Source organism: Cebus imitator, unplaced genomic scaffold, assembly GCF_001604975.1.
Source record: "Cebus imitator isolate Cc_AM_T3 unplaced genomic scaffold, Cebus_imitator-1.0 Scaffold252, whole genome shotgun sequence".
NCBI classification, from domain to species: Eukaryota; Metazoa; Chordata; class Mammalia; order Primates; family Cebidae; genus Cebus; species Cebus imitator.
This window is the reverse complement of record NW_016107567.1, coordinates 1,221,860-1,247,607: the sequence shown is the minus strand read 5'-3', so window position 1 is coordinate 1,247,607 and position 25,748 is coordinate 1,221,860. Positions and strand designations below refer to the sequence as shown.

The window sequence follows — 25,748 nt, the reverse complement described above, 5'->3', positions numbered from 1 at the left end:
CTCTTCCCAAAAGACACATATGCATGTAACCAGCACTCACTGAAATTAAGAATCAGGTTATTAGCAACATCTCAGGAAGCCCCTTTTCACTCCCCCCACCTTTTTTTTTACTGGCCCCCAAGGGTAACTAGTCTCCTGATTCCTGATTTCTAACAGAGCAGATTCATTTTGGCTGATTCATCATAATTTTATATGAATAGAATCATTCAAGATGAAGTCATCTGTACTTAGTCTCCTTGGCTCAACATTATGTTTGTGATTTATTCATGTTGCTGTGTCTAGCTCTAATCTGTTACTTTTCATTGCCAAATTATATTGTTTGGTATAAATAAACATAATTGATACAATCTACACTTGATGGACACCTGGACTGTTTCCAGGTTTTGGTTATTCTCAGAATAACCAAATACAAGAATGTTGCTAAGGAACATTGTGTACATTTCTTCTTGTGAACATCTGAATGCATTTCTGATCATCTGCTAGGGGTGCTATAACAAAGTCGCAAAGACTGGGTAGTTTAAACAACAGAAATTTATTTATTCACTTTTCTAGAGACTGGATGTCCAAGGTTAAGAGGTCAGCAGATTTGGTTTATTCAGAATCTTCTCCTTAGTTGCAGATGTCACCTTCCCATTGTGTCCTCACACCGTCTTGCCTCTGTGTCCTGATGTTTCTTTCTCTTCGTATAATCACATCATTCCTATTGAATTAGGGGTCCATCCTTTTTACTTCATTTAATCTTGATAATCTTCTTGAGGGCACTGCCACGAAATAAATACAGTCACATTAGTGGATAGGACTTCAACATATGAATTTTGGTAGGACACAATTCAGTCTATAATGCCATTTCTATGGGTTATATTCTTAATAAATGCTGGATCATTGAATTTGAATACATGTAGGTTTAATAGACACTGACAGTTTTCCAGAGTGGAAATGCAGATCAGTTCAACCTATCTGGAAAACTGTCAGTGTCTAGAATTAGTTACTTCATAATGTTAGTAAATATGGCAGTCTTTCTCATTTTAGCCATTCTGGTATGTATGTACATGGCATATCACTATGATTTAATTAGCATTTCCCTGAATATCTTTTACATATTTATTAGTCACTTGGATATCCTCATTTGTAAAATGTCTGTTCAAAACTTTTGGCTATTTAAAAAATTCAATTGTCCACCATTTTCTTATTGATTTGTAAAAGTTCTCATCTATCCTGGAAATAAAATATTCTTTGTTGAATAGGTATCTAGCAAATATCTTCTGCTAGTTGATGTATTTTCTTTTCAGTCCTTAGTTTTATTCTGATTAATATAAGTAATTTTAACAGGGATGTTTAATTTATAAATTTTTCTTTTATGGCTAGTGCATTTTTAACCTTATTTAAGTATTTAAGTAATCTTTGCTTGGCTTTCAGTTATGAACATTTTTTATTTTTTAACAATAGCTTTATTATTTTACTTTTATATTTAGATCTCCTGTACATCTACAGGTGATTTTTGTGTATTGTGTGGGGTTTGAGAAGGGGTCATGATTTATTTTGTCTGTGTAAAATTCAGTTGATTTCAAATCATTTATGTAAAAAGCCCATCCTTCCTTGCTGCACTGCAGTGTCACCTTTGTCATTAATCAGGCGACAGTTCTAATAATGGGTCAGTTTCTGAATGTGCTCTTCTTTTTCACTGGTCTTTATTTTTATCCATGAGTCCATAGCAAACTAAATGTAAGGGCTTTATATTTGACTGGCTTGACTTCTTATATTAACAGTAATCTTTGTCCAGGGCCGTTCTTGGTCTTTTGCATTTTTAAACACATTTTAAAATTAGCTTATTAATTTCCACAAAAACATCTTCTGGAATTTTGGTTGGGATTACACCAAATTTATAAGTAAATTTAGGAAAAACTGATATTTTAAAAATATTGAACCTTCCAATTCATGGAACATGGTATATCCCATTATTTAAATCTTTCTCAATTTCTGTCAGGAAATTTTGTAGTTTTCTATATAGCTGTCTCATATATCTTTCACTAGGTTTATTCCTACATATTTTATGATTTTTAAATATTATTGTAGTTTAGCCAAGTGATTTAATTTATTGCCATCCATACTCTAAGTATATTTTGAATTTTGAATAATATTGATCCAAATATAATCTAGCCAAATAATAATGATCAAGTAGTGCCTTCACCCATTCCTTCATGCATTTCTTTATTAAATAATCATTTATTGCATGCCCCTCGTATGGTGGTTGGTCACAGTGCTAGATGCTAGGCACACAAAATAAGGCAGTTTTTATTATAGAGGAGGTAACAGTTCATGGCTAACCAAACAATTACAATACAGGATGGCAAACTGAAGAGGTGTGACTAATTAGGAAACCCAGAATGATGCTGAATAATAATCAGGATAATTACAGAAGTCATGTTAAGGAGTAGTATCAGAAATAGCACAATCACTTCACAAGGGGACAATAAAGAGAAACTATAAAAACTTCTTACAGAATCATATCACACCAAATTGGTGCTAAATTAAACTCAAGTAAGAAGGTAAGAGCCTTGAAATACAATGTGATCTGTGTTGCCTTGATTTAATGGGATTTTGAGGAGTAGGAGCCATAAACATAAATGCAACAAGTGATCTTCTCCAGGCTGAGAACCCAAAAGAAAGGGCCTGCTTAGGTCACCAAGAATTTATGTGGAAACACTGGGATGGGAACTGAGACAAAACCAGCTCCATTATTTATTTATAAGCCTGCTGTAGGAAGTATGGATTCTTTTGTGTTCTAGAAGGAATATAAACAAACTTCTGCTCTGTTTATTTGTATACAGGATACTACTGAATTTTTGTAAACAAAGTAGACTGTTAGGAATAAAGGATAGTTTGATTTAGGATATGTGTCCATAGCATATATTATCTAAGGAGAGTATGCTGCCTATTGACCGTGGCAAATTCATGATATTAAGGCAAATGGAAGAACAATGAAAAGGAAGGATTGAAAGTACAAGGAATTGAGTAATGAGGATTTTGAATTTCCACTAGTTCTGAAAAGTATGTCTAATTTAAATAAAAGGGAAATGGATATAGTAGAAATGGCTTTCAGCTAGAAAAGAGAAGTAGTCTCAGTTTCTACATGTACTTTCTAAGCTATGCAACCTCTCTGGCTCTCAGTTTCTTATACAGAATACATTGCTTTCCCTCCACAGCAACTCACCTAGTAATTGCACTCAATAAATATGAGATAAATGAATGAATATATAGGAGACAATGAGTTGGAGGGGGTCTTTATTGGGTCTTCTTAGTTTTCTTTATATTTTTAAAGAATCATATTTTCTCTCATGGCTTACATTTTATTTCTGCTATTGACTTATAAATCCATCTCATATAATTCTTTGAACTCTAGGTATGCACATCTATTTTCTTTTAACTGGACATTTGCAATTGGATACTCTGACTAAAAATTGGCATACCTAATATGAACTCATTGATTTTTATCTTCCTCCCAACTTGCTCTCCTCCTGTGCCCCTACTTTAGTTAATGACATTCAGCAACAGACCCAGTTGCCCAACATCCTTTGCTCAGGATTTCCTGAAAGGATTATCTCCCAAATAGCTCTGGGAAGCAACCATTTCTCTCTATATTCATATTCCTACAATCCTTGTTTAGGTCATCGCAAAAATGGCCTGAACAACTATAACAGCCTTTCAAACCGGTCTCTCTGACTTTAGAATATTCCTTCAATTTGATTGCATTATTTTAGACAGTAATCTTACAAAAATACAACTCAAACCCCATCACTCTCTACCTAAAATCATTCAGTGATTCCACATTGCCCCAAGGATAATGTGCCAACTCCCTAAAGTGGCTTATCATCTTCGTTAGATACTCCGGCTTTCCTTTCCAATCTAATTTCTCCAAGAAATTCCATCTTCTGCCAGACTGAGCTGCTGTCCTCACCTGTGCTTTATGCTCTACTTTCCTGACACTGAACATGATGTTCTCCTGGCCTAACTGCTTCCCCCTTCCACCCAGCTCTCACCTCCGGCCTTCACATCTTAGTCTCCTCACCTGACAGTGTTCTCACCATCTGTATCATTTCAACCTAGAAATCACCTTTGTAAAGATGTCTTTTCTGATGGCTTCCTTCCCTGTGGTTGCTACTACTCCTTTTCTAGGACATTTCTCTCTGTGATGTATTATCTGTTAAATGTCTGAATCCCCCACAAGATGAAAAATCTTTGTGCGTATGTGAATGTTTACCTGTCTGGTTCATATTCATTGTGTTGTCTAATTGTCTGGCTCAGCATAAATTATTAATAAATATTTATAAAATAAAATTACTCTTGCAATATTAAAATACTATAATAGAATGTTAAAATCATAAGGCTGAGAGACTTATGAGGTCACAAAATCATAATACTATAATATAATGTTAAAATCACAAGTCAAATTTGAGGGTGAGTTCAAATTTGACTGACGGGGATTGGGGAATAAAGAAAATGAGAGCCTGGGGTACTTCAGAGAAGTGCGTATTTTATGACATCAAAAAGTTGTACTGTTCGTTTGGGATTTGGGGAATTAACCAGAGGACAGTTCTTTCACTGCTGCTGCTATAATGTAAGCTCGAGGGACAATGAAGAACACTCTAGCTTGAAAAATAGACTTTAGGGGAAAGCTCTTAAAATTTGGGGTGTTACATAAGAGGATATGACACATCTTGCCTGATTAATAAAGCTCTGCTGAAAACTTCTAAAAAGAGGCTGCATCTGCTTTAGTTGCTTAGAGGCATGCATATTCTCTGACCACTGTTCTCTCCAAAACATTTTGAGAATAAAGTTTTCCAATTCACTGTATTTTGTCAGGTGTCAAAGACTGAATTGCTAAATGGGAGAAAGTTTGGGGACATAGAGGAGGCACTCATGATCAAGTAGAAACATGAAAAAGATTTGCTTGTGAGTTTATTTTATTTCTAATTTAGAAATAGGGTAGTGAGGCTGGCCATGGCGGCTTATGCCTGTAATCCCAGCACTTTGGGAGGCTGAGGTGGGTGCATTAGCTGAGGTTAGGAGTTCGAGACCAGCATGGCCAACATACAGTAAAACCCTGTCTCTACTAAAAAAGTACAAAAATTAGGCATGGTTGCATGCATTGTAATCTCAGCTACTCGGGATGCTGAGATAGGAGAATTGCTTGAACCCAGGAGATGGGGGTTGCAGTGAACCAAGACTGTACCACTGGACTCTGGCCTGGGCGACAGAGTGAGACTGTCTCAAAAAGAAAGAAAGAAAGAAATAGGGTAGTGACAGATCTTCAAGACTAATAAGCTGATTTTCTCTTGTAAAGCATATTCTGTGAGGGAAAGTTACATATTAAAATATGACACTCCTTATAAACACAGTATTCATTCCGCTTTCCAGGAGAAGGGCGTGTGCTTCTTACCTGTCTAAGTAGCTATCCTTTTTCTTCATTTTCACTCCTCAGGATGGAAATTTTTCTAAAATGTATTAATTCCATGCCTTTTAGATAATATAATTAAATATATCTTTAAAATATGGTTTTATTTTTCAAAAAAAGGGATAGATTGCTTTTCAGTATTGCAGTGTGGGTCTGGATTTTTCTGGGTTTTTTTTTTGCCTCATATGAATTCTCTGTCTTACATCTCACAGCCCACCTCCATCTGTCTCCCAGCACTATTTTTTGGTTCTTTTATTGATATGTAGTACTATCTATATTTTGGGGTACCTGTGAGTGTTGCATGTATAGAAAGTGTCCAGATCAAGTGAGGGTATTTGGGGTATCCATCACCATAAGTGTTTATTGTTTTTATATGCTAGTGTCATTTTAAGCCCTACTTTCTAGTTACTTTGAAATACATAATATTGTTGCTAAGTATAGTCGTCCTAGTCTGCTACTAAATATCAACACTGACCTCTATCTACCTATAGGTTTGTACCCCTTAAGCAACCTCTGTTCACTCCCATACCATCCACATACCTTTCCCAGTCTGTGTTATCTATTAATGTATTCTCTATCTTTCATAAAATCTTCTTTTTAACCTTCTATTTATGGGTGAGAGCATGTAATATTTGTCTTTCTATGCTTGGCTTCTTTCACTTATCCTAATGACCTCCAGGTCTATTTATGTCACTGCTAATGACATGATTTCATTCTTTTTGTGGCTGAATAGTATTCCATTGTGTATATATACCACGTTTTCTTTTTCCATTCCTCAGTGGTGGACACAGGTTGATTCCATATCTTTGCTGTCATTAATAGTGCTGTGATAAACATCCAAGTGCAGGCATTCCTTTGATGCACTGATTTCTTTTTCCTTAGATAAATAACCAGTAGTGGAATTGGAATCCTAGGATTGTTTAGTAATGCTATTCCCAGTTTTTGAGAAATTTCAACAGATTTTTCCATAGTAGTTGCACTAATTTACATTCCCAGCAACCCAACACTGTTATTCTAATTCCCCAGCTACTCTGCCTGTGGTAAATGAAACAGATAAGCAGCAGCCTGAGAAACCCCATCTCTACTAAAAATACAAAAAAGTAGCTGAGCACGGTGGCAGGCACCTGTAATCCCCGCTACTTGGGAGGTTGAGGCAGAAGAATCGCTTGAACTTGGGGGGCTGAGGTTGCAGTGAGCCGAGATCACGTCACTTCACCCCAGCCTGGGTGAAAGAGCAAAATTTCATCTCAAGAAAATAAAATAAAAATAAAATTAAGCAGATAAACACATTAAGTATTATAAATATATATTAAAAAGAATTATAAATATAAGTAAGCATCAGCAGGTCATATAGTCATAATTGTGAAATTTACCAGATATAAGCAAATTACTCACCTGATTTGGGCCTCCATTTTCCTGTTTGTAAAGTGGGTACAGTAGAAAATGTACCTCAACATCTTGTACATAAGGATTAAATAAACCAAAGTAAATAAGCTCTTAGAATGGACTGGCACCTAGTAAATATTGGGTAAGTGTTTACTTCTTTTACTACCATTGTTATCAATTTGACACTGAGATTAGAGCTAACACAGAAAGTGAGAGCCATTGTTGTAGTACATCTGTAGAAGTTATTTGTGTTCTCCAAGTCCTTCCAGAGTTCTTTTGGGACTGTATATACGAATCCTGAGGTTGAGTTCCTACCGTCTGGCCTCAAGATCTGTGGTTCTTCTCTGAGCTTCAGCTAGAGATACCTTATATGGGATCAAGGATACCTTATATGGGACTGAGCAATTTAGATTTGAAATCCTAAGTGTGGAACAAATGTTACCACATCAGTTAGGAATGGAAACTGTTCTTTCGGGAGAGATACCAGGATCTCTCTTCCCCAGGAAGATGAGCTGAGAGAGGAGCGCAGAGATCTTGCTCTGTGCAGCTACTAGCACTGGCCCCTGTGTCACCCTAGTTCTTCAGGGTGAGCTTTAATTGTTGTCCAGTTTCATGAGCTTTCAGTCTCTATGCTATTGTGAGCAAATTGTGCTAAAAGCCACTGGAGACACACAACGACAGCTGGCACCCTGATATACTGTAGGTGTCACTGCTGTAGATCAAGGCTTTCTGGGATGTTTGCAGGGCACAAACCCTCAGCCTCAGGTGTTCATCCACGGAGGTTTGGATTCGATCTGCATATATCCCAGTGTAGTAGCAAGGAATCTCCTGCGTCCTACTGCTTCCAGACACCTGCTGAACCCATTCTTAGAAGGCTTTTGGCTGGGCGTAGTGGCTCACACCCATAATCCCAGCACTTTGGGAGGCCGAGGCAGGTAGATCAAGAGGTCAGGAGTTCAAGACCAGCTTGGCCAAGATGCTGAAACCCTGTCTTTACTAAAAATACAAAAATTAGCCAGGCATGGTGGCAGGTGCCTGTAATCTCAGGTACTCGGGAGGCTGAGGCAAGAGAATTGATTGAACCTGGGAGGCTGAGGTTGCAGTCAGCCGAGATCACTCCACTCCAGCCTGGGTGATAGAGCAAGACTCCATCTCAAGGGAAAAACAAAACAGGCTTTCCCAGCCCTTTTGGGGAGTTCCCAGGGCAAGTGGGAGGGAGGTGGTGGCCATAGGGGCTGGGCAGCCATCAGACCTGAGATGGAGTGATGCCCCATCTAGATTTGCACATCCCAAAGTGGTACTCAAGGCTGGGCCAAAAGCAAATGGGTGTGCCTGGCTTGCACTTTGACCAGCATCCCTCTCCTCCCCTTCCTCTCCCTGCATATGGCGTTGAAAAGAGTGGCGTTCTGTCAGACACAGACCAACTGGGATTGTGGTACTTTTTGAAAGTGTGCAGCATTTGAACCTTGAGTGTGTAAGTCTAAGTATTGTAAAACATGTTTTTATATTTTAAAAACTCTTAAAGGTAATTTTATTTTATTGAGCATCAGGAACTATCTACATATTCATAAAGAATGCTTGATTAAAAGATGGTATCTTTCAGAGCACCTGAAATTTCAGTGTAGTCACACTAATTTGGAATCAGCCTATTAGATATCCCTTTGAAACGAACAGTAACACCTGTTATATTCATAATTACTAAGAAATTCTAAGGAAAGTGTATGTATGCACATATCCATCATATACGTATTCATAATGAGTGTGTATGTATATGATTATATACCATAAATATATATGTTTGTTACTTGCCTTTTTTTCCTATAAAAAATAATTTTATTCTTGCCTAGTATTTACTCCCGAGGAAAGCATGTATTTAAGGATTAGGCTAATGTTTAAAGGTTTTTGAGAAAGATACAACCCTGAAATACTATCTGATTAGAAAATAGTATTGGTAGTTCTGCAGTTGGACTTTGGATTTATTTCAGTATTGGTTAGTGTTCTACTGCTTGCTGGCTTTGAAAACTTATCTGAAAATACAAACCTTTTTGATCATTAAGATATTAAATTTATTTGCACATTATTGTTGCAGCTGCTAAATGAGAAATTTAATTTTCTCTCCTTAATTCAGTTTGGCTTTTCTGACATGTTACTGTTCTCTCCTTGAAGCAAGTGCTGTTTGCCCATCTTCCTTACTCCAGTGCCTGTCACATAAAAGGGCTTAGTACACATTTTCTGGAGTAATGGCTTATCACATGCATGGTCAGTGTCTCTAACTCTTGCTTCTCAGTGTTAGTTTTGAGCCTGAGAAATAATGGTAGCTTTGGAAAAGTAAATTTAGAAGTCAGAAATCATTAAAATGCATATAAATATCCCAAAGTAAGGTTTTCATGTGATTCTACCACGGGGCTTATTGATCTTTTCTCATCTTTAGGATTTGTTTCTAGGTGCCCAACTCACCACAACTAGAATGCTTGCTAACTCCCACTTTTTCATTATACTTCTGCTAAGTTGAAGAGTCCCCTCCTCTTAGAAACAGAAAAGACTATGCTATATATTGGAATTTCCAAAAACCACCAAACACCAGTGGTACACCACAGATGGGTGTCCATGAGAGTGGAATTAGCACTACTCCCCTCATTATGGCTGCTGCGTCATCACTGGTGTACTGCAGCCTCTGCCAAGGCAGTACAGGGGCAGATGAGTGCCAACTGGATTCCAGTCTACTCTGCAAACATGAATGATAATGCTCTACCACCAGGAATAGATCTATTCAAGGCCACAGTGGACAGTGTCCTCTTCTGTCATTACAGCAACACCACCCAAACTCCCCAGAGCTCTAAGTGATGGAATCAAATCTTTTGGGTCAATGGGAAACTTGATAGAAACTCTAGCATAGGAAAAGGTTAATATGGGTACTTCAACCATATCAGGAGGCTGTGTTCAAAGTATTAGTTAGCAACTGGAAGTTACTGTCCAACCACATTCCGATACTGCTTGCAAGTTCAGTAGAAACTAGGAAACAACCACCAGAAAGAGAAAATTAGGTGACTCATGGTCACAAGCCCTATCCCCACTCAGGACTAGGGGGCAAACACTTGGCAACTCAAGAGGAGAAATTAGGTGACTCATGGCCACAAGCCCTCTCCCCACACAGGAGTAGGGGACAAACACTCAGCAACTCAGAATTACTTGGGGACATAAGCCCAGGTAACCCTGACCAACAACAGCAACCCTCTCAGGTCCCCCTCCATGTTGTGGAAGCTTTACTTTTGCTTGCTCAATAAACTGCATTGCTCCTCACTCTCTCGGTCTGGGAACTCTTGTTTGGAGCTGTAACCCTCACTGTGGGGGTAAGGCTTTCTGCTCGATTCTTTGAGCAAGGGAAGCCAGGAACCTAAGGCCGGAGCCTAAGCTGGGCACAGAGAAAGGCCCTTCTCAGGGCCACCCTTGGACCCAGCAACCACATTGCCGGCAACATAAAGAAACTCAGAAGAACAGGAGCAGAACAGCACAACAATGAGTGCACACAAGTCTGATAAAACATGTACACTTAAGGGTCTCTCTTTATTTTCTCTAAATGGTTAATTCAGGTGGCATGTTAACAAAACTGCCATCTACAGTTTGGGACAGGCACGGATGAGAGAGGTTGGTGAAATGGGATGTTTTCAAATTCATCCAGTGGGGTAAATGGAGGATCATTTGTTTCACAGTGGCTAAATAAAATAACTTTAGAAGATTAGTTTCAGAGAAAAACAAAACAAAATAAAACAAAGCCTCTACTAGGCATGCCTATTATCCTGAAATGTCATTGTATATTTATATACTTGCAAAGGCTATTATCTGCTGAATTTAAGCAATAAAAACATCAGAAAGCTAGGTAATAGTCTATCTATTGGAAATATTTGCAACAGTTTCTTACATTCATAACATTAGAGCACAAACGTGTTCCCCTCTTCTTTTTTCTCTTTTGAATTTTCAGTAGAAGGAACAACAATAATAGATTTAACTTTTATTGGATTAAACTTCAATTTAGATGACTGAATTATGTATACTTATAGCACTCAAAATGCTACTAAAGTCAAGTCTCTACATTTAACTAATAAATAAATCTGGTTTTACTCAGATCCATCTTCCATGATGGTCCAATCAGGCACTCGCTCATTGTGATTGTTGGTGGAAAATTCTTCCATTTTTGGAGAAACCACAGTTACTGATTAGTTTTAGCTGTAAGAGCTCTTTCCTCCTCATCATCAAGCCTAGGCAAGTTTCCACAAACAATATTTTTTTCTGTTTGTTCCCACTCAGAAGTTCTTAATCGCTTCAGGGAATAGGGAAACTGCAGGAGTCCGCTTTGTGTATCACTTGAAATAAATAAAAAAAATTATTTAAAACTCACATCAGTACAACAGTGACTGTCACAAAGAGAAAGAAACAAATTATGGTGACTAGAAATGACAAGAACTTGGACTTTTCTTATTTTTCAGCATAAAATTCTGAGCTTACAACCTGCAACATCCTATAATAGTAAGATAAATGCCATATAAAAATTGGAAATAGGCGGGGCGTCGTGCCTCACGCCTGTAATTCCAGCACTTTGGGAGGCCTAGGTGGGCGGATCGTGAGGTCAAGAGATCAAGACCATCCTGGCCAACATGGTGAAACCTCGTCTCTGCCAAAAATACAAAAATTAGCTGGGTGTGGTGGCACGTCTGTAGTCACAGCTACTCGGGAGACTGAGGCAGGAGAATCGCTTGAAACCAGGAGGCGGAGGTTGCAGTGAGTCGAGATTGTGGCACTGCACTCCAGTTTGGGTGACAGAGCAAGACTCTGTTTCAAAAAGAAATGGAAAATAATGCAAATATTAATGTGTGATCCCACTAGTTTACTCCATAAGTTTTTTGGAGGGTAAAAAACATTTACGATTTAAAAAATCACATCTACTTGAAGAAAAGCACAGTCATAAAATAAAGAAGAGGAACTTCCACAGGCTTTGCACTCCACTGAAACATTTTGCAAAATAAAATGAACAACCATTGCTTTACAGCAAAAATGTAATCTCATCAACAAGTTAGGAAAATGAGATAGTCTTTTAAAAGGCCACAGACATACCAGCACAGTGGTGTGAGAATAGGTGTGTGAGCCTGTTTGGTTTCAAAACCTGACTTTTCCAGAGTTCATCACGTAATGTTGGTCAGGTTGCTTCATTTTCCTTATCTGTTAAATGGTGGTACTCACGGTACCTATTTTATCTTGTTATTATGACACTTTGAGGAGTTAATAATGAGAAGTACTTAGAAAAGAGCCTAGAATAATGGTGTTTGATAAGACTAAGTTATTGTTACTATTCTTCAATTTCTAATATTTCAAAAGAAATATTGACCTGCACTGAAGAATAATTGACTTCTTCATTCTTCAGAGCTTCATTAAATAATAATAAATAATTGATTCCCTTTTCAGTTGGGAAACCAAATTCAGTCAGTCACTTAGAATATTGCTATAAATTGTTCCAGAAGTAAACTCGTCCCAAACAAATGAGGAGATAGATTTCTGTGATTTATGCTATAGTTTGGAAGAAGGATACTGTTGGGCCAGGAGTTGAAAGCTGCACTCAGAAAATCTATTCATGCTGACTACAAATATTACCAGTGGGAGGAAGGTTGAATGTGTCCAATTTCATCACTGATAAATCCATGAGTGAAAACAGATCTGCTTTGATGGCAAGGTCTAGGAATGCTTTTCTTATATGCAGAATGTTCTGGCTTAATTTTGTGCTCTACAGCTTGAGCTTCATTTCTTAAAAAATTTTAATAACTGATGAGGCAGCCAGTGTCCCGGCCTAGAGATTTCTATCTCACTTTATAACATAAAATAAGGATTATAATCTTCTCTGTGCAAGGGGAAAAAAAAAAAGTATTCTTACTAGATCACCTGTGCTAAGATTTGTGATTGTTTATCCCACCAAATATTTAAATTTTGAAATTATTTCCTTTCTCCTCCAGGAGAGTATAAAGTTTTCCCATGTGACTATTTATTTTTTTTCAAAATATATTAGCTTATATTTATCACAGCCATGTTCTCTACGTCAAGGATAGAAGATACCATGTACCTCTTAATTTAGCAACACTTTTTGTTCAGGTTTCCAGATAAAGCACAATACAAGTTTTAAATATAAAGAGAACAGTCTGTTTCCCACAAAGCACACTGGTGTTCATAGGATGAGAAACTGACCCCCGTGGTGTTTGGTAAGAAAGGAGTTCCTAGCATGAAGATATTTTTAGCACATCTAATGAAACATCAGTTCCATCTACATTTCCTTAACATGTTGTACTAAATTCTCCTGCCAACATTCCAGGATTAGTTTGTTACCCAAAGTGATGAGGAAAAGTCACTTTAGATTTTTCTGTCATCATAGGAGAAAATGAAAAGCAATTATTATTAAATGACCATATGATTCTCTTTCTTTATCAAATACATAAAAGCACTTGGGTCTCTGCTAAAAATTATCACACAGTTTAAATGATGAACTGAGCCCTCTTGAAATTTTTTATTTATTTTGGGACTATAACATCAATATGTTTAAATCAAATATTTCTTTCTGTCTCTGTTTCAGACATGACTACTAATAACTGAAAAAATTAGAAGTTTATGTTTACTTCCCCACATCTGTTTTCCTAAGCAATTAACTAACAATTAGCTGTCGACTTCTTTATTCACTGAGATCTTAGTTAAAAGAGTATATAAATATGTGTGCGTATGTTTGTATGTATATATATATATACACATATATACTAGTATATGCTATAATAGTGTGTGTGTGCATATATATATACACATACATGCATGGAGAAAGATAATGTAATGAAAAGTGATATTTCAAAAGATCTGTTAAGCAAAATCTTGATCAAAATATAAGCTGGTTGCCAATATATAGAAAGGTTTATTATAATATAGTTGGTTTTGAATGTGATTTGTAATCTCTCTCCCTCTTCTACCCATGCAATTTTGATTAAATACCAGGTTGATAATCACCTGGCCAAAATTAGATTTCTTGTTCATATAAAGGTAGATACCAAATTTACATTTCAGTAATGCAAATGGTAAGAAATTATTTGGGGAAATTCCCTTTGATTAGAACTATTTATATCACTGTTCAATAAATCTATTATTTGATTTTATTTCTAAGGCATTATTAAATACATTTGTCAGAAAAAATATGTTTATATATGTATTTATATATGTACACACTATATAATAAAATAGAAGTTGGAGGTATAGATACGTATGTATATGAGTGTGTATGTAGTGGTATATAGGACTATTACAGAATATTTTTCTAAAGTTAGGAATTTAAAGCGTGAATATCATACAAGGCCACATCTTCCTAGTTGTAAAAAAAACATTGAATTTTACAGATTTGAGGCTTTAAGCTTAAAATTTTAGTTGCATTTTTAAAAACTCTAAAACAGTTGAAAAAAACTGGTTTCAAAAAGAAAAGTTAATATTTCAAAAATGAAATTACTCATAAAGCCAAATCTAGAAAAGATAGAAATAAATTTAAAAGATTTAAAATCCAAGTTTATTCTAAAAGCACTTATGTTTTGCATTAGAAGGTGTAGCCCAACCAATCATCTTTTCCTCTAAAATATTCAGAGTACATTTTTAGAACATTGTACCAACACTTAAATGCCAGTGGTTCATTATTTTAAAAGTATTTCCCCTTTTAATAAATGCATGACTAATATTGAAGTATAGATTTTATTCTATTTTTAAGGCTTCAAACATAAAGTCTTTTCATAGTTTATAAACTAATAGGAGACCTTGTGACTGATTTCATTGCTAGGAAGATTTTAAATGTCGTTTTGGGAGGCATAGGGACTATTTTTTTTTCTGCTTGAGAAACATTACCTTCTGAGAAAAAAGCAAGGCACTTTTTCTACTGTTGTGATTCCTTAAAATAGTTTTCTTCCTTTTTGTTTTGTTTATAATAGCCTTCCCAGCTCCCTTGGTCATCTGAGCATGGGTGATCACTTCATGTCTCTTTTTTTGATTCATGAATAGAGAATTCAAACTTCATATTAAAATGAAGAACATATTTAGTTCTCAAAAATAAGCTCATCCTAGGAGTATATTGACACCTTGGCAGATGTGTTAAACCAGAAAGAGAATGTAGGAGGGACATGGCTCTCCTTCTGAACAACACTCTCATGGTTGAGTCCTTGCTGAGGGTTAGGAAAACATCCTGATACGTACATTTGAAGCTTATTGGTTTCCTGAGCTAAGATCAGGGATTAGGACAAGAGGTGTGGCTCGAATCTCTTCCTGAAGATTGTGATTCTGGGACTCAGAGGAATCAAGACCACGGTTCCCACAGCAAAGGCAGCAAAATAAATAAATAATAATTCGGCCTACACCTCTGACATTTGACCACTCCCTTAGGTATTATACCTCGATCCTAATATATTTTGTTTTCTGAGTGTAGGCTGGAACTGTGTAGAGCATTGAGTAAATATTTTGTTCTTACCAAATACATGTATATTTTTGGACTGTACAGATACTAAATAAGAATAACCATATCCATATTAGAGTCCACCAAAAATGTGTTGTGGATCTCTCTTGTTAGATAACCTGTCAGGCAATATTTTCTTATAAATTTTTTCAATAACGATCACTGTTGAATCATTAACTTGGTAGATTTTTTTAAGATGAGGATTTGTGCTAAACCTTCATTGAACTAAGCCATTTTGGGGAGCTTGTTATTACCACAAAAGAGTCAGTATAGGCTGACAATCAGGCAGAAGTTTACCTATTCAATTCAACAAAGCAAAACAGTTACCTATGATATGCTCAGCTGGTTAGCAACTGCTGGAAGGTTTAGAAATGTATTGTAGTCTCTCATTTCCTTCTGTCTTGGATTTCAACTTATTTCAAAAATAAAAATAGCCACACTGTTAAAGACAATATGACAGAGACTTTGGAATCAGCCAGATCTGTCCCAAGTTCACTCCTGCCAGTTGTGCAACCTGAGACTATCATCCAGTTGGAGCCTGGGCTTCTGTAAATGAATGTGGTCACCACTCGCATGCTGCAGCGTCGTGACACATGCCAAGACACATTAGAGGGCACGAGCGAAACATCCAGAAAATGGAAAATACTCTTATTCTTAAGCCAGACCAATGTCTCCATTCCAAAATAGAAGGATTTTAACCTATCTATACATTTTGAATTGTGAAAGAATTCATTGCTTCTTAAAAATATAGTTGACATTCTAAGGAGAGCTGAGTGTTGAATGAAATAAACTAGGCTAGTAGTTACCATAGAAATGTTGATAAGATTACTTGGTGTTCATTATACTAAGAGCAAGACTGGTCCTAGATAGAATTGAGAAACTACTTCAGTCTGTTTTTGCCACCTTCCCACCTCCCATTCAGGCTCTTTTCATCATCCACACACTTAGTGCCCAGAAGCTTCTTTCTCTGCCTTGATGTTGTTGGGTGACTTATTTTAGTAGGAAGCAAAGTCTCTCTGAGGTGTTGGCTGGTATGTTTCAACCCTTGTTAGCTCGCTAGATACTCTGCATTTTCATAGGGGTCTCTTGAACACACAGGAGTTTTATGGTTTGTTTGCTTGTGTTTTTGTTTGTTTGTTGTTTTTGTTGTTGTTGTTTTTGACACGGAGTCTCACTCTGTCACCCAGACTGGAGTGCAGTGGCACAATCTTGGCTTGCTGCAACCTCCACCTCCTGGAGTCAAGCGATTCCTCTGCCTCAGCCTCCTGAGTAGCTGGGATTACAGTCAGAAGTTCAAAATCAGTTTCACGGGGATAACATCAAGATGTCTGTTCCTTCTGGAGGCTCAGGGGAAACCCATTTCCTTGCCTTTTTTTTTTTTTTTTTTTTTTNTTTTTTAGCTTCTAGAGGCTGCCTGCATTCCCCAGCTAGTGGCTCCTTCCTCACTATACTTTAATCTTAAGGTTTTGCATTACGTCTACTACTCACTCTGATCTCCTGTTCCCTTTTAAAGGACTCTTGTGACTACATTATTAGGATTATCTGGATAACCCAGGACACTCTACCCATCTCATGATCCTTAAGCACATCTATAAAGTCTATTTTGCTATATAAGTTAAAATTCACAGGTTGTGGAATTAGGATATGGGCATCTTTCAGGGACTGTTATTCAGTGTACCACAATCACCTGAAATTCCCACAGACTTATTATGATCATGGTTACATTTTACCATTTACCCGTTTACTTTCTCCTTCTCAATTTTTTTTTCTTTTGTCTTTTGTCTAAATTCTACTCAATCTCTTTGGGGCATACCATTAAATCTGTAGATCTCCATCTATTGAAGTTTGAATATAGATTGATGCATAGTTATGCACTTTTGCCTAATGTTTACTATTTCTTACTAAATTTGAGCATTTCTTATTCAGGAATGTATCTTTTTGTTTATTTTTAAGTCACACAACATTTATACCTTCATTTATACATTCATTGACCAAGGTGTTCTCAAGCATCAACTGAAAGCCAGAGCTTGCATTCAGTGCAAGAGATAAAAAGCTAAGTTAGCATATCACAGTCCTCATCTTTTGAGAACTCATCAAGTGATAGAAGTGTGGTAGAGACAGTAAAGCTCATATTCCCCCAAAGTTCCCAGCTTCCTTACCAGTGGGGAGGCTAATGTGATATGATCTGGTCATGAAATGTGGTCAATATTTATATTGTGCCTTTTCTGGGATGAAGCAGTAAAACACTTGCATGTGGTTCTTTGGTTGCTCTTTGCCACTGGGTACAACTACAAGATAGTAGAACTTCCAACAACCTGAGTTTCTGAGAGACCATGTCTGAGAGGCAACAAAGCCTCCTGCTAATTCATGTGGGACATTGAAACGTGTAAGAAGGAAAATTTTGTTGTGGCAAGTCACATGAAATTTAGGAGTTATTTATTACCCCCTGGTCTATCCTACCCAATACCAAAAAAAGAAATCTGTGATCCTGTATCACAGGCATAGCATGATAGTATATGCTAATATTTGTAAGTAGAAAAGTCTTCCAAATGAGAACAGATAGAGTACTTGAGTTGATTATTAAAGGATGACAAGAGGGTTTGAGATAGATGAGGTGTGAGAACAAGCATTTTCCCAAAGAACAAATAGCACATGCAAAGGCTTGGAAGCCTAGAGAGAATTCAGATGGCCAGGATGGGGAACAAATTCTGTGGAGGCGGGAGGGAAACTGAGGCCAGAGCTAGAGGTGAAAGGGTTTTGGATGCCATTCTAAGACATTTTATTTTCATTCTGTAAGCTAGAGTTTCTTAAAAATTTTTAAAAATTGTGTTCATTTATTTCTGTTTAAAACAATAATACAAGCACATTCTATAAAGTTAGAAAGACATAGGAAAGCAAATGAAGAAAATAAAATTATCACTAATACTATCACATTGAGCAATAACTGTTAATGCTGCTTTCATATTTTCTTCTAGATATTGCTCTGTGCATGTGAAGATTTGATTGTTTTTCCTTAAAATTGGGATTATGTTGTATGAGAATTATTTTGTTTGTTTAACGTTTCTAATTAAAAGTCTTCAGAAAGAATTATCAGTTTGGGCTAATGAAATTTCAATGACTAAAAGATAAATCATAATTTATTTAGCCATTTGGCATTGTAGAAATATCCATTGTTATGGAGATTATCTAAGCAGACTTTTAAAATATCAGTTTAATTGTGGAATAATTTCTATAGAAGTAACATTATCTATTTTTAAGTGTAAGTTTGAGAAGTTTTGACAAATGTGCTGTCATGTAACTACCACCATCATCCAGATTAGAACATTTCTATCGCCACCAAAAAGCGTTCTTGTGTCTCTCTGCAGTCAATTCCTTTCAGCCCTCCCCAGACACTGGAAAGCCCTGACATGCATTCAGTCAGTAGAGCACTTCTTGCCTTCAATTTCAGATAAATGAATTCATCCTGTAAATAGTCTTTTGTGTCTGAGCTTTTTCATTTAGCATAATATTTTGGAAATTCATCCTTGTCGTTTATTCATTATTTGAAGAAAGATCAACTTGCCTCTAGTTTTTGGTTATTATGAATAAATATGTTACGAACATTCATGTACAAGTTTTTGTGTAGACATATCTTTACATTTATCTTGTGTACCTAGGCAGGTGATTCCTCACTGTTTTTAGTGGATCTTTAACTCCACAAGAAACATCCAGACTGTTCCAACCAGCAGTGTGTGAGACTTCCTCATGTTTTAAATCCTCACCAAATCTTATTATTCATAATCTTTTTAACTTTACCCATTCTAGTGGTTATGCGGTGGTATCTTACTGTGGTTTTAATGGGCATTTCTAAAATGACTAATGATGCTGGAACATCTTTTTATGTGCTTATCTGTCTTTTGTATGTCTTCTTTCAAATTTTGACAATGTTTTATTATGTTGTGTCTTCTCATTGACACGTTAAAGTTTTTATATATTAGATACAAATACTTTATTATGTACGGTATATGTTTCTACATATTTTACATATATTTATAATTGTTTTATATTTTAATATATTTAATATATATTTATAATTATTTTATATATGTGCTTACATATATAAAATATTTTACACATATAAAATATTTTATATATATATTATATATTACTAAGTCCAAGAACCAGGAGTGCTGCTGTCCTATGTAATTATATATAAACATATACATAATAAGGGACTACAGAATACTTGTTATATATATGTAGAGAGAATAACATAGTTATATAAACATATATGTTGCTCTATGTATGTGCAGATTTGATTGTTTTTCCTTAAAATTGGGATTATGCTGTATGAGAATTATTTAACTGCTTAGGAAAACCATTAACAAAGACAAATTCTAAGTACTTGTCACCTAAAAGCATACAACTTATATCACCTATTTGAGAAGCAGCTCATTGTCAAGTAAACTATCATGAGTTAGTATGATTTCTATTTCATGACTTGTGTGTGATCCACTATTTGCTGTCTCTTCCCAATGCAAATTAATTTTCATGGCATATCTTTTCCAATCTGCAATTGTGTGGGCCTCTTGTACCTTTCTCTATTGCAAGTACTCTGGGGAATTGAATGCCTAACTCATGGCGTGCTTAATATGACACCTGTACATTTAATTTTGTGAGTGCCATGAAATACATACTTTTTAACTTGATTAAACTCTGTCAAGCAATTTTTGTGTACTGCAGTAGTAAACCCTAAAGACAAAAGCACTATTTTATTCATATAAATTTTTCTTTTCTTCCTGTTTTCAAACTTATTGATAATTATATTCCCCTACATTGCCTTACTATTCCATTTTATCTTTTGTGACTTCTTATATTAAATACTTATTACCTTTTTTACCGTTTTAATCATGAAAATATATAAAATTATGCACATAACTAGGTTCTAGTTTTATTTTGCATTATGGTGAAAGAAGACATCATATTTTCTTGTTTGTGACATTAAAGCAGCAGTTTCTCACTGCATCAACTAATATGCAATATAACCAGATAACGTCATGATGACAGGATCAGATTTACATGTTAACCTTAAATGTAAATGGGCTCAATGCCCCAATTAAAAAACACAGACTGGCAAGTTGGATAAAGAGTCAAGACTCATTTGTGTGTTGTATTCAGGAGACCCATCTCATGTGCAAAGACACACAAAGGCCCAAAATAAAGGGATGGAAGAATATTTACCCAAAAATGAAAAGAAAAAAAAAAAAAGCAGGGGTTGCAATCCTAGTCTCTGATAAAACAGACTTTAAGCCAACGAAGATCAAAAATGACAAAGAAGGACTTACATAATGGTAAAGGAATCAATGCAACAAGAAGAGCTATCTTAAATATATTATACACCCAATATATACATACAGGAGCACCCAGATTCATAAAACAAGTTCTTAAAGGCTTACAAAGAGGCTTTGACCCCCACACAATAATAGTGGGAGACTGTAACACCCACTGTCAATATTAGACAGATCAATGAGACAGAAAATTAACAAGGACATTCAGGACTTGAACTCAGCTCTGGACCAAGCAGACCTAATAGACATCTACAGAACTCTTTACCCCAAATCAACAGAATATACATTCTTCTCAGCACCACATCTCACTTATTCTAAAATTGAGCACATAATTGGAAATAAAAAACTTCCCGGCAAATGCGAAAGACCGTAAATCATAATAAACAGTCTCTCAGACCACAGTGCAATCAAGTTAGAACTCAGGATTCAGAAACTCAATCAAAACCACACAAGCATTTATAATTTGGCATTGATGATTAATAAAATGTTACTGAGTCTGGCTTTGTTATTTGTCTGTAACAATGGTTATTTGGTTTTCTCATGGCCTGTGGAAGTCTCAGTTCTGTGGGGCTTAGTGGATATACTCAGCTATTGCATAAGAAAATTAGTCTATTGCAAGGAGCAGAATCTTTTGCTAGGTGAAGGTGGGCAGAACATTCATTTTTCATTGCTCTGAAGGTTCATTTCTGGTTAATCTCTTTTTGGTTTCCCCAATCATGTGGAGTGTCTGTAAAATCCAGTCAGAATGACCATTTTCTAAACTCCATGTGAGGAAACTCAATTACTTTCAGATACTGTTGGATCTTCCACCAGGTATTCTCCTTGGGGTAGGATGTGGAAAGGTTCAATTGATGTACATCTTCTGTGCAGCTAGTAGCTAACATGTAAATGTAGAGATTTCTGCACAAAGAGGATAGTGCCATTATTTTAATACAAGTAGAGTAAATCTTCTCTATTTTTTTTTCCCAAAAGGAAAAGAATGCTTCCAGTATTCTTTCTGTGAATACTTTCATTTCTTTTCAGGAAGGTTGTGAAATTGACTGTTCTGGTAAAATAAACATCCCTGATAACAGAGATTCCCTACAGAATCCCAAATGTGATACATAGTCTGTCATAGCACTTGCCACATATGGATTGCAAATTTTCAAATAATTAAAATCCTAGAGCTCTAAGGACCCTATTGCAGTGAGAGACTACATGGTAGCTGTTTGCTAAAGATGACTCCTAGTATCCATGCTTTTGCACTGTCCCTCTCATGCTGAAGCTGGGATGATCCTGGTACTTGCGTTTTCAAGAGAAGGTGGTAGAAGTGATGATGTATTTGCACTTCAGAGAGGCTGAGCTTCCACATAAGAAGTTCCATTGCCCTGAAGGAGAGACCACATGGAGAGACAACATGGAGATACTATTTAGAGAGGTCACATGAAGAGGAGACACCCCAAGGCTATAGGGAGAGAGAAGGAAGCCCAGCTCTCCTAGGATCCCAGCTGATCCCAGCTATCCCTAACAAGGTGCTAGGTACATGAGTGTATCCATCTTGGACATTGCATCTTGGATATTGAATATGGAGCCCCTATCTGACTGCTATTGAGTAAGGAGCTACGAGGAAGACCAGCAGAAGATACAGCTGAGACACAGTCAACCCACAAAATTATGAGAAATAACAGAATAATTGTTGGTTTAGCCACAAAGTTTTGTGGATAATTTGTTATGCACTCATAGATAACCAAGGTAGGCATTCTAAAATATGAATAATTTAGCTTAGCCTTCTTATATTGTAGGTGGGGAACTGAAGAAACTCAATACCAGAACAACAAGCTCATTTGACCAATGTTGCAAAGTAATTTAGAAAAAAATGGCTGGAATTAGAACTCATGTATCTGGGGTTTTAATTAAATTGTCTGCTAACCTTACCATGCTGCTTAAAATATAACTGTGGCCCAGTAATTCCACTTTTGGGAATGTATCATTAGGAAATAATGAGAACAAATTGTGTCTCAATGTGTTCATCACAGTATGATTTACAACAATTGGAAATAAACTGTAAGTAAAAATATAAAGGAATGGTGTATTAGCCCATTTTCAGTCTACTAATAAAGACATACCTGAGACGGGGCAATTTACAAAAGAAAGAGGTTGAATTGGACTTACAGTTCCACATGGCTGAAGAAGCCTCAGAATCATGGTACAAGGCAAGAAGGAGCAAGTCTTATCTTAATAGATGGCACCAGGCAAAAAGAGAATGAGGAAGATGCAAAAGCAGAAACTCCTGATAAAACCACCAGATCTTGTGAGACTTATTTGCTTCCCCAAGAGCAGTACGGGGGAGCCACCACCATGATTAAGTTATCTTCCACTGGGTCCCTCCCACAACATGTGAAAATTATGGCAGTACAGGTCAAGATGAGATTTGAATGGGAACACAGAGCCAAGCTGTATCAAACAGTAAGAGATTTGTTGTCTTTGCACTGAAAGAATAACATAGTCATTAAAAAAAATGCTTACAAATATAAAAAACACATGCCATAATGTTAAGTGAAAGAAGTATAATACCTGAAAGCAGGATACAGAAGGCTTTATGTGAGATCCAAGTTAATTTTTTTCTTCTTCTAAATACTAGGTAGAAAAAGCAGATTGAAAAGATATCATAAAAGCATTAACCATAATTATTAGTGATATTAAATAATACATTTTTCTTTTTCCCATTTTTTCATGTTTTTCCATATTTTGATATTAGACACATATTTTACGCTGAAAAAATGTGTAAAGAAAAGTCGGACTGTACTGACTTTAAGGTATTAAGTTTTAAAAAAATTTTCATAGGTTTTTGGGGAACAGGTGGTATTTGGTTACACAAGTAAGTTATTTAGTGTTGAATCACGAGATTTTGGTGACCTATCACCCAAAAGCAGTATACGCTGAGCCCAATTTGTAGTCTTTTATCCCTCACCTCACTCCCATCTTTTCCCCCTTTACATCCTGATAGCGTAGCTCCCACTTATGAGTGAGAACATACCATGTTCAGTTGTCCATTCCTGAGTTACTTCACTTAGAATAATAGTCTCCAGTTCCATCTAGGTTGCTGCAAATGCCATTAATTCAGTTAAGTAGCATTCCATTGTGTGTGTGTGTGTGTATATATATATATATGCCACAATTTCTTTAATGGGTATTTGGGCTGGTTTCATACTTTTGCAATTGCAAATTTTGCTGCTTTAAGTATGTGTGTGCAAGTATCTTTTCTATATAATGACTACTTTTCCTATGGGTAGAAACCCAGCAGTGGGATTGCTGAATCAAATGGCAGTTCTTCTTTTACATCTTAAGGACTCTCCACACTGTTTTCCATAGTGGTTGTACTAGTTCTAGTCTATATTCTCACCAGCAGTGTAAAAGTGTTCCCTTTTTACCGCATCCACACCAATATCTGTTATTTTTTAATTTTTTTTTATTATGGCCATTCTTGTAGAAGTAAGGTGGTATCACATTGTGGTTTTGATTTGCATTTCCCTGACCATTAGTGATGCTGAGCATTTTTTCACGTTTGTTGATCATTTGTATCTTATTTTGAGAATTGTCTATTCATGTCCTTAGCCAACTTTTTGATTAGATTGTTTATTCTTGCTAATTTGTTTGAGTTCTTTGTAGATATTCGTACTTTGTTAGATGCATAGATGGTGAAGATTTTCTCCCACTCTGGGTTGTTTGCTGACTTTTCCTTTTTCTGTGCAGAAGCTCTTTAGTTATAATTAAGTCCCACCTGTTTGTTGTTGTTGCATTTGCTTTTGGGTTCTTGGTCATGAGGTCTTTCCCTAAGCCAGTGTCTAGAAGGCTTTTTCCAATGTTATCTTCTAGAATTTTTATAGTTTCAGGTCTTAGATTTAAGTCCTTGTTCCATCTTGAGTTGATTTTTGTTTAAGGTGAGAGATGAGGATCCATGTTCATTTTCCTACATGTGGCTTGCCAATTATCCCAGCATCATTTGTTAAATAGAGTTTCCTTTCACCACTTTATGTTTTTGTTTGTTTTGTTGAAGATCAGCTGACTGTACATATTTGGCTTTATTTCTGGGTTCTCTATTATGTTCCATTGGTCTATGTGCCTATTTTTATATTAGCACCATGCTATTTTGGTGACTATGGTCTTATAGTTTAGCTTGAAGCCAGTTGATGTGATGCCTCCAGACTTGTTCTTTTTGCTTAGTCTTACTTTGCCTATGCAGGCTTTTTCTTGGTTTCCTATATATTTTACAAGTGTTTTTTTCTAGTTCTGTGAAGAATTGTGGTGGTATTTGGATAATAATTGCATTGAATTTGTAGATTCCTTTTGGCAGTATGGTCATTTTCACAATATTGATTCTACCCATCCATGAGCATGGAATGTGTTTCTGTTTGTTCATGTCATCTATGATTTCTTTCAGCAGTGTTTTGTAATTTTCCTTGTAGCGGTCTTTCACCTCCTTAGTTAGGTATATTCCTAACTAAGGAATATACCTAAAATAAAATAATTTTATTTTTTGCAGCTGTTGTAAAAGGGGTTGAATTATTCCTGGTTTGATTGTCAGCTTGGTTGCTGTGGTGTATAGCAGAGCTACTGATGTGTGTACATTAATCTTGCATCCTGAAACGTTGCTGAAGTCATTTATCAATTCTAGGAGCTTTTTGGAGGTGTCTTTAGGGTTTTCTAGGAATACAAACATATCATAGGCAAACAGTGACAGCTTGACATCCTCTTTACTGATTTGGAGGCCCTTTATTTCTTTCTCTTGTGTGATTTTTCTGGCAAGAACTTCCAGTACTGTGTTGAATTGATACAGGGAGAGTGGGTATCCTTGTCTTGTTCCAATTCTCAGAGGGAATGCTTTTACCTTTTCCCCTTTCAGAGTTATGTTGGCTGTGGGTTTATCATAGATGGCTTTTATTACATTGAGGTATGTCCACTCAATGTAATTAAAGGTATGTCCATTGAGGTATATCAATTTTGCCGAGGGTTTTAATCATAAAAGGATGTTGGGTTTTTTTCTGCATCTATTGAGATGACCATGTGATTTTTGTTTTTAATTCTGTTTATGTAGTAT

The 25,748-nt window shown here is 36.2% G+C and overlaps 1 long non-coding RNA gene across 1 annotated transcript in view; it reads right to left on the bottom strand.

Annotated features, from left to right (window-relative positions):
* Positions 1 to 513: 513 nt before the first annotated feature.
* LOC108282810 overlaps positions 514 to 25,748 on the bottom strand; it is a 61,150-nt gene continuing 35,915 nt past the window's right edge. The window contains exon 3 of the long non-coding RNA XR_005195521.1: positions 514 to 761. This is a non-coding gene — a long non-coding RNA (uncharacterized LOC108282810). The remainder of the gene's footprint in view (positions 762 to 25,748) is intronic.